Source organism: Pteropus medius, unplaced genomic scaffold, assembly GCF_902729225.1.
Source record: "Pteropus medius unplaced genomic scaffold, Ma_sr-lr_union100, whole genome shotgun sequence".
Lineage (NCBI taxonomy): Eukaryota > Metazoa > Chordata > Mammalia > Chiroptera > Pteropodidae > Pteropus > Pteropus medius.
Window position 1 is genome coordinate 12,311,608 of NW_024350319.1, and position 8,875 is coordinate 12,320,482.

The 8,875-nt window shown below is 35.8% G+C and overlaps 1 pseudogene; it reads left to right on the forward strand.

Moving 5' to 3' along the window:
• The first annotated feature begins 903 nt into the window (after positions 1-903).
• Positions 904-1,800, forward strand: LOC120583158 (40S ribosomal protein SA-like; annotated as a pseudogene).
• Positions 1,801-8,875: the final 7,075 nt, after the last annotated feature.

The window sequence follows — 8,875 nt, forward strand, 5'->3', positions numbered from 1 at the left end:
GTATATATGTTAGAATGTGATCTGAGGTCAAATGCTTCACTATATTTTAAACAAAGAAGGATTTATCATTTCATAGCGGCCAGAAAGATTTTTTCCTCTATGGTTAGCTGATTTTTAGATTTTGCTTTCAGTGAAAACTTACTTTTACAGGACAAAAGCAACACCTATCCATTGTAGAAAGTGTTTTTTGTTTGCGGATAGGGGGGAAAATGAGGCGGTGAATGAAAAATGATTTGCTCTTCTGCCAACCTTTGAAGAAGTGATTTTTCTCTGGTTGGCTTGGCAATAAGATTTATTTTGATTCGGCTCCATCAGCAAATGGGCCAAAGCGCAGTGTTGTTTTTTTTTTTTTCTTTTTTGTTTTGTTTTCTTTAATTTAAAATTAATCAAATCAAACATTTCCATGCTGTACCTTGTAGCTGATACAAAATAAGAAAGCCAACTTGCAGTTGTGATCTGGATTACTATGCTTCACTACTATTCATTGGAGTAGTTATAATTTTAAAATCAGCTTGATGTACCCAAGCATGTGTGATAATCTAAATATAACTCCAGACATTTTAGCAATTAGAAAAAAAAAAAATGTCTCTGAAGCTCTGAAGCTAGTTGGAAATACAAATCGCTTGTCAAATGAATAGAATATGATTTTTTGTTTGTTTGTTTGTTGTTTTTTAAACCTGGGAGAATAAGATGGAGAAAGGTTGGGGAAGTCAGAAGAAGATTAGTTAGTAATGCTGTTACATAATTAGCCTTCTTACATTATAAAATTTTGTTCTATGGTTATTGAAATAATATAGGGTTATCTCACTGATAACTCTTCAGTTTTAAAGGGTTGATATTTCTTTTCTGCGCTAACCAGAAAAGGGTCCATATGGCATTGTTCTTGGTTCCCATGTAACTTAAAGGGAAACTGTCACAATGTCTTGGGCCCTTGATGTCTTGCAAATGAAGGAGGAGGATGTTCTCAAATATTTTGCAGTAGGAACCCACTTAGGTGGCACAAGCCTTGACTTCCAAATGGAACAGTACATCTACAAAAGGTAAAGTGACAGCATCTACATCATAAATTTGAAGAGAACCTGGGAGAAGCTTCTGCTGGCAGCTCGTGCCATTGTTGCCGTTGAAAACCCAGCTGATGCCAGTGTCATATCATCCAGGAATACTAGCCAGCAAGCTGTGCTGAAGTTTGCTGCTGCCACTGGAGCCACTCCTAGTGCTGGCCACTTCACTCCTGGGACTTTCACTAACCAGATCCAGGAAGTCTTCCAGGAGCTGAGACTTCTGATGGTTACCCATCCCAGGGCCGACCACCAGCCTCTCACAGAGGCATCTTATGTTAACCTGCCTACCATCACCTTGTGTAACACAGACTGTACTCTGCACTCCATGGACATTGCCATTGCCATTCCTTGCAACAACAAAGGAGCCCACTCAGTGGGGCTTATGTAGTGGATGCTGGCCCGGGAAGTCCTGCGCATGCGTGGTATCATCTCCCAAGAACACCCGTGAGAGGTCATGCCACATCTCTACTTATACTGAAAGGGAAGAGCAGGCCGCTACTGAAAAGGCTGTAACCAAGGAGGAATTTCAGGGTAAATGGGCTGCTCCAGCTCCTGAGTTCACCGCCGCTCAGCCTGAAGTCGCAGACTGGTCCAAAGGCATGCAGGTGCCCTCTGTGCCTGTTCAGCAGTTTCCTACTAAAGACTGGAGTGCTCAGCCTGCCACTGAAGAGTGGTCTACAGTCCCCACTGCTCAGGCCAATGGGTAGGAACAACCACTGAGTGGTCTTAAGCTGGTCTTCCACAAACACTTAAACAAAATGGAAATAAGGATGATGGAAAATAAACAGTTTCTAAAAGTTAAAAAAAAAGGTTGACATCTTTAGAAATGTATGTCGGCAAAATTGCTGTGATTGAGAAAATTTCTGCACTTCATAGAATATAATTAATATTCAGCATAACTAACCATATATGTATTGTGTTCTCTCTATAAATATTTTTAATGTCCAACTGATTGAACGGAAATTAGGACCTATGTTTTAAACACACCCTAGTCTAACCTAAACTGAAACAGCAGGAATGTCTAGTCACTAGAGGGCAGCCATAATCTGTTACAGTCCATAAAGATCTTCCTGGATACCCAAATTCAGTAGCTGATGTGAAAGGCATGATTTAGAATTAGAGAGCTGTTTTTAGCTGTATGTATTTTAGCAAGAGGACACTAACATCCATGTTTAGACAACCTATTAGAAATGATCTAATTAAGAGCGAAGCAAACAGATGATTGCAATGGCGTTTGTGTAAATGTCATGTATACATATACCCTAGTTATCATAGAAAAATACTAAACGTAACAAAAAAGAAAGTGCATGAGTTTTCATGTGGATGGATGACCTCGCCCATGTTTTTATTGGTTTGCAGTTATTAACAAGAAACCAAAGATCCAAGCAAAGAGAAGGGACTCACTGAATAAGAAATTTTAAAATGCCTATAAGGCTGCTCATTTCTTCAAAATTTAGCTAGCTTCAGAATGTATGTAGATCTTCTGGAAAGAGTTGGAAACCAAAAGCAAATGAACACTTCATATCAACAGATGTTACTAGGATTTTGTAACTGGGATAAACGTGCTTCATGCCAACCTAAAAAAGAACACTGCCAAGTAAGCCTTGCACGTGGTAGAGTTTAAATCTCTTGCCTTTAATGAGACCTCCTTTACTGGACAATTTGAATTAAAGATAAGTGCCAATTAGCATTATGCAGACATTTCAGCTGCTGTCCTTCCCCTTAGAACTATCCATCTAACCTATTTAAAAATCATTTGCCCGATCTTTTGAGCACAATAGAGGTCAGTAATGAGCAGGCAATATAGTGCATGGTTATTCACTCTTGCTCTCACTGATATTCTATTGCTGTAGGTATTTACATAATTTTCTGTGAAGCATACAGGAAAAATAGTATAGTTGGTGAGAGTATCTTGCTAAAGAACTTACGTTTTCACTCTTGGCTTTGTTCTACAGCAAATACCACAGCCACTTTCTATTCTATTGGCCATAAGGAAGTCCGGTTGAAAGAGACAAATCTTGCTATTTGTATAGTAGAAAAAAAATATAAACACATACCTTATCAATATTATGTCTCATGGCTGCAGTAAGGTCAATTTTCCTTAAATGATGAATTATGAATGAATAAATTAATGAGATTAATATCACTTTCATGTCAGATGGTATTTTGAAGAAATATATATGGCAGACTTCACACACACTCATTACCTTTATTTTGTTCAAGTGTGTATAGATGCTTCTGTTTCTCATAATTGAAAATTGCTACAGAATTCATATGAGCACTTTGCTATATTTATTTCTATCAGCATTCACTGAGAGTAAAACTATAATCATGTGAAGGTCCACACAGTTTTAAAGGTACTGGCAAGCACAATTTTCGTGAATCCAAGGTAAATTTTAGAAATTTGTGAATAACAAAAAATAGTGCTTTTGTCATAACCTATCTATAGGGGTTTGTTGCTTTGCTCCACTGATAATTCTGAATTTTACAATCACTTTTTTAAAGGTATGAGATATATAAAAAATGGTTTTAGAAAGTTGGAAAATGATATTTACCTTGCTTAGCCAAATTTTTTGTTTATTTCATATATTATATAATGTCTGGAAATATTGTTAAACTCTTGCATTAAAGTTAAACATGCCAAAGCCTAAGAACAATTAAAGTTAGTGTCCCCAAAAGTGATAGTGCTGTTTAAATTGAAAAGAGCCCTTGATTTGAAGTTAAAAAACCTGACTTCCGTTCCTAGGTGGATTCTAATTTGCCATGTGACCTTAAGCAAGACACATACCCTTGACCTCATTTCCTCATCTATAAAATGAAACAGATTAAACTAGTTGATTTTGTAGGTTTGCATCTACTCTCATAGCTGTACTTCTCTTTGGTATCTACTTAATTTTATCTTGTGTATAGTCAGTGTGTACATGTCAAATTCCCTTTTGTGGGAGATAGGCTCTATCCTTGAAAGCAAAGAATACTTCAGTCATCTTCCCTCCTGCAAAGCAGATAGCAAAGGAACTGGTACATCACAGATGGGAGTACAGTAAATATTTGTGGAAATAAAAGTGGGGCATAGAAATACCGTATTATTCTAGACACAGAAGTGTGTTTCTCTGTATTTCCCACTATTACCCAACAATGCAGAGCTGGAACTGATGCACTGTGATCACTGCCACTCCTCTGTCAACAGTGTTGAAATAAAAGGTAGCTCTTAGTAAAATATGCAATTACTCAAAATATCAGAGCTTCAAATATGTATATGCAGAACTTGATTGAAAAGTTATACCTTTTATTTTGTGATGTTTTTAAATTACCAAAGGTCAAATTTTGTTTTTAAGGAGTTAAATAATGCATGGCAATCCAAATAATCTGCACTCTATTCTCTAGCTTTCCATTCTGCAAATTTCCCATTTATATCTGATGTTTTCTGGACATTTATATCATTGTGATAGATTAATTTCTATCCAATAATATATATTTAATCATTTAAAATTTGAGTTTATAAAAAGTGATAATACCTAAGATATTTTATACTTTTCCCCCTGTGTGAGTCTAAGAGAAAGTAACCTGAGGAAAACAAACACATCCAGGTACTTCCTAACATGTTTTCTCAAAGCATAATTTAAAGAAGTTATCTCAGATATAAAGAAAGGGATGTTCCGTATCTTGTCGCATTGCATCTTTGTGGGTTTGTTTTGTAATTACTTTATAGATTGCAAAAAATAGCAAAAATAAAATGAAGTCAAAAGTTTAAATTGCTTCAATCCCTGTATGAGTCTAAATAAAATAGTTTATTATAAGTCATTCAAACTATAATGAACAAATTGAAACAAGCATGTAGAAAAAAAAAAACTATGATGGATCATAAATCTTAATCTGTTTCTGTTTTTTCTTATACAGTCAAGGTGTTTATGTAATAAAATGAGGTTTAGATTTTTAGTTTTATCACTTCATCATGTATAAATGGGTGACAATAGCACCGTGGATACAGTCCTTGAAATCCTAAATATCTGTTGGAGAAAATAACCTCCCAAAAGCCGTTTTCTTTTTCCTGAAACTCTTTCCTGCTCTGGCCATAAGGTTGAAGAAACCGCTCAAGATTCTGACGACCAACCACAGTGGCCCATCTGTCTGCTGAAGCATCCCCACAACCCTCCTTTGTATTAATTTTCCCTTATTTATCATGATACTCTCAAGGCCTTTTCCTAACTCCCAGAGAATTCACACATAGGACATAGGAGAATGTCCCTCGTCTGCCCTTATTTGATGTGGTTGGTTAGCTTGTCCTGGGCTAAGTTTCTGTTCCCTGGGGATATCCGCCTCAAAAGACCCTGCTGGGTCCTGTCTCAAAGGAGAGAACAAATCTGTGTAGTCTTAAATCGACTGGCCTAAGGGTTAAATGCTGAAGTGACCCTGGCACCTGAAGATAGTGCCTCCTTGACCTTCAAGCTTCTGGGCCTGTGAATGACTGCTGAACTGCTGGAGGTGTCACAGAGACTCAGTGGGGATGAGAATTTTTAATGATTTATGGAACTTCACTCAGCACTGAGAACTACACTTTTTAGTTATAGGACATTTTAGAAATTATTGCAATATGGAACTTCTGTTAACTGCCTTGTAGAAACATATGCACAATAATGTTTATTATTATCAAGATTCGCCATGTGCATGTGAGCACACATGCATTCTGTTTCCTGTGAATCTGAAGTGCAGAGCATTGTACTGACAGATGTCATCATCTCCATCATCACAATAATAGCTAACATTTATCTATCATTTACCATGTGTCATTTACTGTACTACGAACCTTCTACATGTAATCCCCACAATAACCCTATGTTATTTAAGCCACGTTTTAATCCAAAATATTGTTGCTATTATTATCCATATCATACAGCTGAGGAAAATTATGCCCAGATAGTTTAAAGCCTAGCCCAAAGCTACATAGCTTATAATTGGCAAAGAACAATTTAAAACTATTGCTACTTTCCATAACCAGTACTTCCAAGAATAACTGAGCATACTACTTATCCCTGAAATTTTGCTGAACTACTACAATGTGCAAGTCACAGGCAGAAAGAACTTAATAAACATTGGAGATGAACTTTCCAGAGCCAGGCAATAAGGAGAAAAGAGAATACTAGGGTCTCTAACATGACAACACCTGCAATTGTTATTCTTAAAACACCTGATGCTGTGCAGACACTTAATAAACATAGTAGAAAAAATAGCACTGGAGCTTATTAAAGGGTGAGACATAAATAGTAGAATTCACTCATTTGACTCACCACAAGGTAAAATGTGTGTTTCTCTTGTTGGGGATGGTATATCATGAAGCTTAAAAGCCATGACAGAGACTGCCAACAACCATGTGAGCTTGGTGGCAAATGCTTCTCCAGTCAAGCTTTGAGATGAGACCACAGCCTCAACTGATATGTTAAAATCGAGTTCCTGAAGCAGAGGACATAGCTATGATGTGCCTTTCTCTTAACATTAATTCAACTCCATAAGCTTTTCTCACTATGTAGTTAGTCTTCCTTGTTTATTTACTTCACATAAAATGACTATTAATTTTAAGAAACTCCCAGCACAATTGTATAACTGCCAACAGCACATATGTTTAGTGACTTTTGATAGTAATATTTTAGCATGTATAAACATGTTATAACATGTCACAGTCATGCCCATGCATTCTCTGCCTCGATGTGCCAGGTGATGAAAATCTTCTAGAACTAAATAGAGGTGATGCTGATCCAACACCGAACGTATTAAGTGACACTAAATTATATATTTTAAAATGGTTAATGGTTATTTTATGTTATGTGAATTTTACCATAATAAAACAATTTAAAAAAAAAAGCAGTGACAGAGAATCAGGCAGCTATTTACTGGTTATAAAACAAGAAATAATGTGGTATTTTTAAGCCCTAGCATTAATAAAATCTTACCTACCACTAAGGGTAGTTGTTAGTATTAAATAAAATATTTATATGATAGATTTAAAGAATAACCTGACAGACACATTATAAGTTCTCCATTAAAAAATCAGCTATTGTGATGGTGATTTTTCATTTTATAAAAATCTCTGATGAAAAGGGCTATTAAAAGTCACTCACTTTTAATAAACTAACACTCAGCATAGGAGTTGTAATTACAAAATCCTGGGAGGAACAATCCATTTCTTTGACTCTATCATGCAAATTTTTTTTTAAAAATACATACAAAATACACACACACATATATGTATAAGTGCTCATTTTAGCAGTTTTTGTTATAGTGGAGTTATATATTTTGTGGAGCTTAGGTTAGTAAAAAACATTTCCGAAAATCTTTTAAATACTTTAGAATCACTCTCAGCAGAGACACATGCTTACCTTATGATAGTTTCAAGAGAACTGAGGTTCCCTTATAGTATTCTTACTCCTAAGTATATAGATCAGACCCAGCTGAAAAGGCCCACAGTAAGTAAATAATAATCTCTTCTTCTTTCTACCTCCTTTATCATAAAATAATAAAACATTGTGCATTTATAGCTAAGGGATATTATGTAAACTTTTAAAAGAGTGAAGTCGATTTACATACGCAAAGTGTTGACTTACACGTACACACACACGCATACATTCACACACAGACACACAATTGATTATTTCCAGTTACAGGGATGGGTACATGGTAAAAAGAGGGAGAGAACACAATTATTAAGGTATATTCCTTGAATCAGTGTAGTGTTTGAATCTTTTTAATGACAATATGTTACTTTTAAAAGTACTAAGTATAATTTTAGAAGTCAAGGACATTAATAATGCCTTGTCTCTCATGATTTTGCAAACATTTATGGAAATATTTGGTTTTATAATAATGATACCTTTACTTGAGTAAATATTTAACATTTGGCCTGCAGATTTCAGTATAAGTAAATCTTATTCAGTTATTTAGAAAAACAAGCTCTCTAGCCAGAAAGACAGAAAAAGTACAGAATTCTTTCTACCTTAAGATCCAGAGTAAACTTTAAAGAAGAGTTATCATTAACCTGGGCCTTTAAGAATACAAATGGATCAGTGGAATGAGATAAGATATTTTAGGCAGAAGAAACAGCATGTTTCAAGATAAGGAAGCATATGTGAGAGTGACCAATTGTAGAATAGTCTGGCTTGGAAAGGTAAAGGCTATGAGGTGAGAGATGACATTGGAAGGGCAAGCTGATGCTATATTGGGAAAGCCCACACATAGCATACTAAGACGTATATCCTGTTTAAACTAGAGAAACTGGGGAGAAAGAAGGGGATTTTTAGGTAAGAGAGGGACATGACCATATATGTGTTTTTGAAAAGTTCATTTTGGAGGCAATTGAAGGATTGATGTCATTGAAGAGAGGGTAAGGCCAGGTAGACTGGATAGAAGACTGTTAAAATTATCCAGTAGAGAAATGATGAGTTTGTGGGCTAGAGAATGGCAGCAAAGATAGAGAAGAGCAGGAAAATTCAGAGTCTCAATCCACATACAAGTTATTTCAGTCCTTGGGGATGTAATTAATCTGACCCTGCTAATGTGAACTCATTTAAGTAGCTAAGTGCTCTCTTACTATCACCTCACTTATCTCGGGATTCAATTTCCATGTTTGTCCTACCCTTTGAGTTTGAAGATCATTTTTTTCCTAATTGAGAAAACAGAAGCAAAATAGGAGTTTAGTCCTTCCAATGTCATCTGCTAATATTACACCATCTGTCCAAAGGAGCAGGCCTGTCCTTTGCTCAGTATTTCTTAGAAATTATTTTCAAATTTTTATTGCTTTTCAAAGGCTCAGCTCACCCTATGGT